The sequence below is a fragment of the Bubalus kerabau genome, chromosome 1 (assembly GCF_029407905.1).
Source record: "Bubalus kerabau isolate K-KA32 ecotype Philippines breed swamp buffalo chromosome 1, PCC_UOA_SB_1v2, whole genome shotgun sequence".
Taxonomy (NCBI): Eukaryota; Metazoa; Chordata; class Mammalia; order Artiodactyla; family Bovidae; genus Bubalus; species Bubalus kerabau.
The window spans coordinates 141,639,381-141,650,756 of record NC_073624.1 but is presented as its reverse complement, the minus strand read 5'-3'; the positions used below and the strand labels follow the sequence as shown (position 1 = coordinate 141,650,756).

General features: G+C 39.7%; 1 long non-coding RNA gene across 1 annotated transcript in view; it reads left to right on the top strand.

The window, feature by feature from the left end:
* Positions 1-11,376, top strand: part of LOC129659184 (uncharacterized) — a 69,103-nt gene that overhangs the window by 18,152 nt on the left and 39,575 nt on the right. The window lies entirely within an intron of this gene.

The window sequence follows — 11,376 nt, the reverse complement described above, 5'->3', positions numbered from 1 at the left end:
GCAGAGGTGCCGGGATCTCTCCCCACTCCGGGGGAGGAAGGGGGAAAGCGTGCCAGCCTCTGAAGCGCTGCGCTTTCTGCAGGCCCTGGCAAGGTTTGTTTGGACTTTACAGTTATCGGGGAGCGGGAGAGTGTGCGTCAGGATGAAGCACGGCCGGGCATCTTCTTTGAAAATCTGCCAGCAGGAAGATGCGGGTGTATATGTTAGGACCTCTTCATTCTAACTGTCATCCCTGAATAACTAGCCTCGATAGTCCATACTTCCTAGCGGAGTATGCTGGTGCTGAGTTAACTGGCAGAACTAAGTCTAGAAAAGTATATGGGCTGTGAATAAAGAAATGAGACCCCTACCATTCGCACTCCCATCTCTGAGATACACCCTCCCCCTGTCCCACCAAGCAGAAGGGAAGATTTCCCATCCTAAAGAGAGGTTTCTTCCTTTTTAAAGGACACAGATGACTCAGCTTTTTTTTTTTTTAACCTCTTTTGGAATATTCCTAGTCTAAGTGTTGAAATGAAACCAGAATAAAAGTTACCATTAGGTTTTCTTGTCAAAAAGAGATTTTGTTCATCTGCAGTTTCTCTGATGAATCTTAACTCCACAGGGTGTCTCTATTCTCAGAAGGTACTGTTACTCATTTCAACCTTGATTTTAACTGTAAATATCTCAGTAATTATCTCAGATTTGGGGGAGGGGTGCAAATGAATTATCATATCAATGTAATTAAGAGTCCAGGCTCTGGAGTTAGGCTTGATTCAAATCCTAGTTCTAGAATTCAAATGTGTTTTATAGTAAATATGGTGATTACATTTACCAGAAATCGACCTTAGAAGAACTGAACAGGGCCCCCCTGTTTGTATAAAGCTCCTGTGAAGGGAATGCAGGTCAGATTACTGTTCCTTCTGCATGTCTGCAACAGGCATGTGTATGCAGAGCCCCCTGGGTTGCAGAAGTAAGTGACCTGAAGAGCAGAGACAGTCCTTTGGAATCAGACAAATCATTTCACACACTGTCAGGTAATTACGAAAATCCAGGGTGATTATGAGTGAACTTGTTTCAGGCTGACTGAGGATTGATTTAAGTAGCATCTGCTGCTAGGTCTTCATCTCCCTAATGCAACTAATTGCATTCATGTTTTGTTTTTCCACCAGTGTAATGGTGTACCTACTATGTGCCAGTACTTGCATCACTTGCATCAGTTAATCACTTGCATCATTTAAGCTTCAGAGTCAGAGCTGTAATCTGGCTTTTTAGCCTTCACCAGAATAATCTACTAGAGCACTCTATTTCTGTTAAATTTCGTTGGCATGGCAACCACCAAGCAACACCATGGAAAGTGCCTTAAATCCCACAGCAGTCTGTTAGCCAGAGTGAGTGCAAGAGCACAGAGTATACGGAGGCTAAAAATAGGCAATTTACAGGGAGGTTTCCCCTTCCCCACTAGGAGGAGTGCAACTTACTTGCTCCCTTTGGTGGAGGCAAGTCTTCCCTGGTGGCTCAGAAGTAAAGAATCCACCTGCAATGCAGGAGACTTGAGTTTGATCCCTGTGTCCGGAAGATCCCCTGAAGGAGGAAATGGCAACGCAGTATTCTTGTCTGAAGAATACCATGGACAGAGGAACTTGGACTACAGTCCATGGGGTCACAAAGAGTCGGACACAACTGAGCAACTAACACTTTGGTGGGATCAAACATGAGCCAATTGAGAGAGTGCTCAAATTTTCCAGTTTATAGGTTTCTTCACCCCAACACCTGGACTGGAAATGTGCAGACTTAAGGTCTAACACCAGTTTCACTCCCTCATTAGCTGTGTGAGATTCAGTCCAAGAGGGGCAACATCTCTGGGCTTTAGTGCCATTACTTATAAAAGGCAGGGCCTGGAATGGACCAAGGGCCCTCCAGTGCTACAATCTTAGTTGCTAGTTCAGTTAATGTGTTTGTCATTTCCTTGCTAGCATGGATGGGGTGTCTAGCAAAGAGGGCATGGCAGGCAGGTGTGGTGGTGATACAGTTTGTCATTTGTCAACAGGCGATTTGGCAAAAATGAGGTCATCTCTGGTAGTAACAGCTGACATATGGCATGTTTACCACATGCTAAGGAAGGTTCTAAGTGATTTTCACATAATATGCCATTTAACCTTCCTAACTGGGCCAAGAGAGAAATTACTGGTGTCCCTATTTCATAAGTGAGAGTGTGTGTATGAGTGTGTGAGTGTGCAAGCACACATGCTTAGTCGCTGAGTCATGTCTAACTCTTGGCATCCTCACAGACCTCCTCTGTCCGTGGAATTCTCCAGGCAAGAATACTGGAGTGGGTTGCCATTCCGTTCTCTAGGGGATCTTCCCAACCCAGGGATCAAACATGGGTCTCCTGTACTGCAAGTGGATTCTTTACCATTTGAGCCATCAGGGAAGCCCCATAAATGAGTAAGCTGAGTCATAAAAATAATATAATTAATAGATCATATTTACACAGGTAGTAAATTATTTGGGCTTCCCAGGTGCCACTAGTGGTAAATTATTTAGTTGGAATTTAAACACTGCTGCTGCTGCTGCTAAGTCGCTTCAGTCATGTCCGACTCTGTGTGACCCCAAAGATGGCAGCCCACCAGGCTCCCCTGTCCCTGGGATTCTCCAGGCAAGAACACTGGAGTGGGTTGCCATTGCCTTCTCCAATGCATGAAAGTGAAAAGTGAAAGGGAAGTCGCTCAGTCGTGTCCGACTCTTAGCAACCCCATGGACTGCAGCCTACCAGGCTCCTCCGCCCATGGGATTTTCCAGGCAAGAGGACTGGAATGGGGTGCCATTGCCTTCTCCAATTTAAACACAGACTACCTAAATTCAGAACCTATGCTTGACCATTATTCCATTGTACCCCCCGTGCTCAGATCATTGCCTGACCCCCCAAGGGTCCTCAAAAACTAACTGTTGAATATGCAATGCATGACTGCTATGCTAGAAGATTCTCAGTGAGTATTATTCACAAAACTTCAAAGCCCAGCGTTCCTTTCTTAGTAGTTTATAATATGAAAATAAACCTTTGAGACGTCTCCCCTAAGAAAATGGTTGGGGGGCGGGTAGAAAACATATTGCTATGAAATAAAATATACAGAAAAAGATACAGTTAAAATATAAGTATTGTTAGGTAATGAGTTTGGATTACGTGAAAAATGAATTATGCAACTGATGTTTTGTCAAAATAGAGCCTGTTTTCTAGGACCTAGAATACATAGGCCATTTTCTTCTGTTTTAGTTGAAAGTTATATTTGTTTCTAGAAGCAAGAGGGGGAAAGTGGGCACTTATAAGTATAGGCATGATGAACTGAACTTGAGAATAACATATAGGCTATAGAAATAAATCTTCTGATTGGGAAGAAGGATTCCCCCCACCTGCCCCATCTCAGCCTTCCACGGCAGTACGGGAGTGATTTTCTAGGGTTAAGAGAGAGGTATTTTATCAGGTGGCTCAGAACTAAGATCATAAGGTGAATTAAAAAGATAACTTCTTTGGAACATTATTATTGTAAGGTGAAATTAACGATGTACATCAGGCTTGACCTTCTAGTTTAATTCCTCTCTAAAAATGAGTTATTAGTGTATTTTGAACTTTTTATTGGAGACGAGTATACATATAATAGTTTTTCATATCGTAAGTGTAAATCCTAATGAATTTCACAACCAGATACATTCCTGTGACCAGCATCTAGATCAGGAAACAGTGATTTCCTGCTTCTCACAACACTCCTTGGTATTCCTATTAAACACTTGTACCCTCCTCCATTAGTGTAACCATCGTCCTGACTTGTATCACAGAGGGGCTTAGGCTTGCCTCTGTGTTCTTCATGTAAATAAAATCCTATTGTATGGACCCTTTTTGGTTTTAGTAGATACTGCCTAATAGTAGTCAAAAATGTACCAGTTTACAAACCTTCTAACAATGTATGAGAGTTCCAAATGGTACCTACACATCACTTTCAACTCTTGGCATTTTCTGACTTTAGCCATTCTGGTGAGTGTGTAGTAGTAATCTCAAGCTGTGGTTTAATTTAGAAGTTCCTGATGGCCTTTCCATACTGTTCACGGGGTCCTCAAGACAAGAATACTGAAGAATGCCAAAGAATGCTCCAACTACCGTGCAATTGCACTCATCTCACACGCTAGCAAAGTAATGCTCAAAATTCTCCAAGCCAGACTTCAACAGTACGTGAAACATGATCTTCCAGATGTTCAAACTGGATTTAGAAAAGGCAGAGAGGAAACAGAGATCAAATTGCCAACATCTGTTGGATCATCGGAGAAGGCAATGGCACCCCACTCCAGTACTCTTGCCTGAAAAATCCCATGGATGGAGGAGTCTGGTAGGCTGCAGTCCATGGGGTCGCTAAGAGTCGGACACAACTGAGCGACTTCACTTTCACTTTTCACTTTCATGCATTGAAGGAAATGGCAACCCACTCCAGTGTTCTTGTCTGGAGAATCCCAGGGACGGGGGAGCCTGGTGGGTTGCCGTCTATGGGGTCGCACAGAGTCAGACATGACTGAAGCGACTTAGCAGCAGCAGTTGGATCATCGAAAAAGCAAGAGAGTTTCAGAAAAACATCTACTTCTGCTTTATGACTATGCCAAAGCCTTTGACTGTGAAGATCACAACAAACTGAAAATTCTTCAAGATATGGGAATACCAGACCACCTGACCTGCCTCTTGAGAAATCTCTATGCTGGTCAAAAAGTAACAGTTAGAACTGGATGTGGAACAACAGACTGGTGCCAAATCGTGAAAGGAGTATGTCAAGGCTGTATATTGTCACCCTGCTTATTTAACTTATATGCAGAGTACATCATGTGAAATGCTGGGCTGGATGACGCACAAGCTGGAATCAAGATTGCTGGGAGAAATATCAATAACCTCAGATATGCAGATGATACCACACTTATTAGCAGGAAGTGAAGAGGAACTAGAGCCTCTTGATGAAAGTGAAAGAGGAGAGTGAAAAAGTTGGCTTAACACTCAACATTCAGAAAACTAAGATCATGGCATCTGGTCCCATCATTTCATAGCAAATAGATGGGGAACCATGGAAACAATGACAGACTTTGTTTTGGGGGGCTCCAAACTCACTGCAAATGGTGACTGCAGCCATGACATTAAAAGACGCTTTCTCCTTGGAAGAAAAGTTATGACTAAACTAGACAGCATATTAAAAAGCAGACACATTACTTTGCCAACAAAGGTCCATCTAGTCAAAGCAATGGTTTTTCCAGTAGTCATGTATGGATGTGAGAGTTGGACTGTAAAGAAAGCTGAGTGCCAAAGAATTGATGCTTTTGAACTGTGGTGTTGGAGAAGACTCTTGAGAGTCCCTTGGACAGCAAGGAGATCCAACCAGTCAATCCTAAAGGAAATCCATCCCGAATATTCATTGGAAGAAATGAATATTCCTGAAGCTGAAACTGAAGCTGAAGCTGAGGCTGAAACTCCAATACTTTGGCCACCTGATGCGAAGAACTGACTCATTTGTAAAGACCCTGATGCTGGGAAAGATTGAAGGCGGGAGGAGAAGGGGATGACAGAGGATGAGATGGTTGGATGGCATCACTGACTCGACATGAGTTTGGGTAAACTCCGGGATCTGGTGATGGACAGGGAGGCCTGGCGTGCTGCTGTCCATGGGGTCACAAAGAACTGGACACGACTGAGCGACTGAACTGAACAGATGGCTCATGGGATTGAAGTACCTTTTTACACGATTTTAGGATACTTGGATATCCTCTCATGATGTGTCCAGATTTTTTTTTTTTTTCAGTTTTCTCTTGGGTCATCTGTCTTATTGATTAATAAAAGTTTGTACACATTCTAGATATTACTCCTTTGTTAGATATATATGTGTGTGTGTATATATATGTGTATATATATACACACATATATATATATATATATAGGGATTTTATTCTCTGTGTTAATGCACTTTATGTCTTGTTTAAGAAATCTACCTACTCCAAGATCAGAAGGATGTCTTCCTGTGTTCTCCTCTAAAAGCTTTATTGTTGTATTTTCACATTTAGATTGGCAATCCATCTGGAATTAATTTTTGAGTAATGGTATAGGAAGAGGTACATATATATATATATATATATATATGTGTGTGTGTGTGTGTGTGTATTTTTAACATATCCTATTAATCCAGCAACATTTATTGAGAATACTCTTCTTTCACCAATTGCATTGTTACCTGTATCATGAATCAGATGACTACTCATGTATAGACCTCTAATCTAGTTCACTGGTTAGTTTATATAACTTTAAAATAAGTCAATCCCTTGAGGTCCTCATTAACTATAGCTTTATGATTGGTTTTGTTCTCAGGTAGAATGAATCTTCAGCTTTGCTCTTCTTCTTCAGTTGCCTTAGGTATTCTTGGCCCTTTGCATTTCCATATGAATTTTAGAATCAGCTTTGTCAGCTTTCCCAAAAATCCTGCTAGAATTTTGATTGGGGTAGTATTAATTTATAGATTTATTTGGGAAAAATTGACATCTTTACAATATTGAGATTTCTGAATGTTAAAAGCTTTCTGAAATGTTTATTTCTAAATTTATTTAAATATTTAGCTTCCCTCAAGGAGTTTTTTTGTTTCCAGTGTTGGGGAATTATAAATATTGGGTTGGCCAAAAAGTTCACTCAGGCTTTTCATCAGATTAGATCAGTCGCTCAGTTGTGTCCGACTCTTTGTGACCCCATGAATCGCAGCACGCCAGGCCTCCCTGTCCATCACCAACTCTTGGAGTTCACTGAGACTCATGTCCATCGAGTCAGTGATGCCATCCAGCCATCTCACCCTCTGTCGTTCCCTTCTCCTCTTGCCCCCAATCCCTCCCAGCATCAGAGTCTTTTCCAGTGAGTCAACTCTTTGCATGAGGTGGCCAAAGTACTGGAGTTTCAGCTTTAGCATCATTCCCTCCAAAGAAATCCCAGGGCTGATCTCCTTCAGAATGGACTGGTTGGATCTCCTTGCAGTCCAAGGGACTCTCAAGAGTCTTCTCCAACACCACAGTTCAAAAGCATCAATTCTTCGGCTTTTCATATCACCTTACAAAAACCCAAACAAACTTTTGGGCTAACCCAATATTTTATATGATATTTATTTTATGAGAATTATTTTTATGTAGTCAGAATATGCTATTACAAATAATATATTTTAAAATATAATGTTCTATTTACAAATGATATATAGAAATACAAATGATTCTTTAAGAATGATCTTTTATCCAGCAATGTTGCAGATTCAATATTAGGTCACAGAATTTATAGATTCTTTTGGATTTTCTACCATATAATCATGCTGTCTACAAATAATGACAACTTTTCTTTCTTTTCAAATTCATATATATGTGTGTGTATATATATATATACACACACACACACATTTAATATACCACAATGGCTGGGACCTCCACTACTTCTAACCTCAGTTATAAATAGTAAGAATGGCATCCTTGTCTCATTCCCAAGGTTAGAAGGAAAGTTTTCAGTTTTTCACCAGTGGGTATGATGTTTGCTATTGTTGTTGTTGTTTTGGTAATATTCTTTAATTGTTTAAGAAAGTTGCCTTTTATTTCAAGTTTGTGAAGTCTGTTTTTAAATACAGAATACATGACGAAGAGAACATTTTTGTCAAATTGTTTTGCTGCATCTATCAAAATGGTCATATAATCTTTTTCTTTTATTTACATTAATATGATTGGGTTAGTTTTTAAATGTTAAGCCAATCTTGCATTCCTAGAATAAGCTCAACTTATATATCACTAGATTCAATTGTCTAATATTTTGTTAAAGATTTTTCATCTGTGTTTATGAAAGATTGGTTCTGTTAATTCTCTTCCTTGTAATGTCCTTGTCAGATTTTTGAATTCTAGTTATATTGCTCTTAAAGAGTTGCATTAGAAACAGATGTCTTTTTGTTTTCTAGACGAAATTGTGCAAGATTCATGGTATTTTTTTTTCCCTTAGATTTTTGTAAGAATTTACCAGTGAAACCATGTGAGCCTAGAGTTTTCTTTAGGAGAGATTTTTAAATAATAGAGAAAATATGTCTAAGCTAGTCAACTACTGGCTTAAATACTGAGCTAGTCAAATTTTCTGCTTCTATTTTGGTAAATTATGTATATAGCTTTAGAAACTTATGCATTTCACCCAAATTGTCAAATTAATAGGTGTTAAAATATTTAATTGGGACTTCCAGGCGGTTCAGTGGTTAAGAATCTGCTGCAGTCCATGGCATCACAATGAGTCAGACACCTGAGCGACTGAAAAACAGCCAAATATTTAATTACCAAGCAGTTGGCATTATGCCAGTTATATTTTGTTATTGATTTCTATCTTGATTCTGTTGTCTAAAGACAACTCTGAGATCGACCGCTTTTTTAGATTTGTTGAGATTTTCTTCATTATTTTGGTAAAAAATCCATGTTCACTTGAAAAGGTAAATTCTTTCATAGTTTAAGGCAGTATTCTATATAAGCCAGTTAGGCCAAGTTGGTCAATTGGGTATTGTTTTTATAGTTTTTTTGTTATACTGTCTTATGAGCTATTAAATAAAGTATGCTGAAGTGTTTCTTTAAGAGTATGGATCTGTTCACTGAGCCTTTTCATTCTGTTCATTTCTCCTTTAATATTTGGAGCTCTGTTATGGAGTACAGAAAAACTCAGGACTGTAAATAACTTCCTGTTGAATTGATCCTTTTACAATTACGAGGTTTCTTAATTACTCTTTTTACTTAATATCTGCAAATTTGTTAATTCTTTTTGCATTAAATCTATTTTCTCTTATTTTACTGTAGATACACTACCTTTGTTTTGTCTATTGTTTGCATGGCATATGTTTTGTTTGTTTTTTACTGTTAACATTCCTGTATATACTTAAAGTGTGACACTTTAAACACGATATTGTTGTTGTTGTTTAATCCAATCTGACAATCATAAACCTTTACTTGGTGTATTTAGTTCATTTACAGTTAAAATAATACCTGACATAGTTTGATGTATATATCATGTTGCTATCTATGTTCTATTAAGGCTGTTTTGTTACTACTTTTTCTATTTTTCTTTCCTTCTTTAGGACTAAACTTTTAAAATTATTACTTCATTTATCCCTTCTATTATCTTGTAATTATTGGGTTGCCCAAAATATTATGGAAAATCCCAAATGAATTTTTTGGCCAACCCTATATATATATATTTATATTTATATTTATCATTAACCATTCATATAGTGGTCCTCCTAGATATGCAGCCCTGGTGGGGGTTTAGTCTCTCAGTTGTGTCTGACTCTTGTGACCCCATAGACTGTAGCCTGCCAGGCTCCTCTGTCCATGGAATTTCCCATGCATGAATACTGGAGTGGGTAGCCATTTCCTTCTCCGGGGATCTTCCCAACCCAGGAATTGCACCCTGGTCTTCTACATTGCAGGTGGATTCTTTACTGATTGGGCTACGAGGGAAGCGCTAGCATGCACTAGCCTGGCAGTATTTGCCAGGATCCTAGCAGATGTTGCCATCATTAGGTGACACTTTCACTTTTTCATCCAGTCTACTTCACTCACTTGATTCACCTGCCTGGCCACTATAGGAATTAACATTTGAGATTCTTAAGTTAGAAATTCTAAGATCTATGTCATAGTTCTTGCTTTCAATATGCTTGAGGAGAAATAATCGAGTATGATAATCACTGCTCTGTAAGTGCCAATCTACAACCTGTGGGTCAAATCTGTCCTACTGTTTGTTTTGGTGAATAAAGTTTTTACTGGAACACAGTCATGCCCGTTTGTTTACATATTGTCTGTGTCTTCACCCTACTGTGGCAGACTTGTATAGTGGTGGCTGAGATTGTACAGCTTGCTACATGTGTTCCTGAATTAGCTAAATTGGGTGGCTGAAATAATAGAAATTGATTCTGTCACATGGTGTAGGTCAGAATCCAAAGTCAAGGTGTTGACAGGACTACACTCCCCACAGGGTTCCAGAGCTGTCCATTTTTTTTTTTTTTTTTTTTGCCATATCCAGCTTCCAGAGGCTGTCAGCATTGCTTAATTCATGGCAGCATCACTCCACTCCAACCTCCATCTCTATGGTCACATTGCATCCTCCCTTTCTACCTATCTTCTCCTATATGTTTCTTTTATAAGGACACATCATTAAATTTAGGCTCCACCTGGATAGTTCAGGATGGTTTCATCTCACAACCCATTACATCTGCAACAATCCTTTTCTCAAATAAAGTAACATTCATAGTTTCCTGGTTTTAAGACATGGATCTTTTTAGGGTCCACTGTGTAGCCTACTGAGAGAAGGAAATGGCAACCCACTCCAGTATTCTTGCCTGGAGAATCCTGTGGACGCTATCAGAACCTAAAATATTTATTATTTGGCCCTTCACAGAAAACAGTTGCCAACCTTCATCATAGAGTAGTACAAAGAAGGCCATATAACCCAGATTGATGAAGGCAGGAGATCAAAGACATACATATTCCTGGGGAAAGGTGACATTTGAGCTGAATCTTTAAGGTTGAATACAATGTGGCCAGGTTTGGGGAGTGTTTGAAAGATATGAGAGTATAAAAAAGAGGGAAAAAACTTCAAGAGAGGCAATAGCAGTGTGTGCAAGGGCCCAGAAGAATACACAGTGTGGTACGTAGTTAAATGCAAGTATAATAGCTCAGCCTGGCTATTGTGTCAGGTACATATGGCAGAGAGGTAAAGTGCAGATCATGAATAACTTTAGAGACAAAATGAAAAATGTCATATTTAATCCAAAGTACTATAGGGAACAATGATGAATTTTAAACTGGGGAAGAGGCAATGAGATTTCCATTTTGTAAGGATTGATCGGAACCAGTACACACCAAATAAATTGGACTCATGAGTCAGAAGGAAATTAAGTGGCTATTACAAGAATCTGAAAGTTGGAATGAGGGCCTGAAGTGGTAGAAGTGAAGATGAAGAAGATATGGCATTTAAATACAATTTCGGAGGTGAAATCAATAAGACAGGGAGATTTATTTTCCCCTGGCTGTGCTGGGTCTTCATTGTTGTGTGAGGGCCTTCTCTAGTTGCAACAAGCAGGGGCTGCTCTTTAGCTGTGGTGCATGGGCTTCTCAGAGCAGTGTCTTCTCTTGTTGTAGAACTCAGGCTCTACAGCATGGGCTTCGGTAGTTGTGGCACAGAGTCTCAGTTGCCTCACAGTGTGTGGGATCTTCCTGACCTGGGATTGAACCCATGTCCCCTGCAGTGGCAGGCAGATTCCTAACCACTGGACCACCAGGGAAGTCCCAGGAGGTCTTTTTATTTTAGTGAATGTGACAAACGTTGAAGAGAGAAGA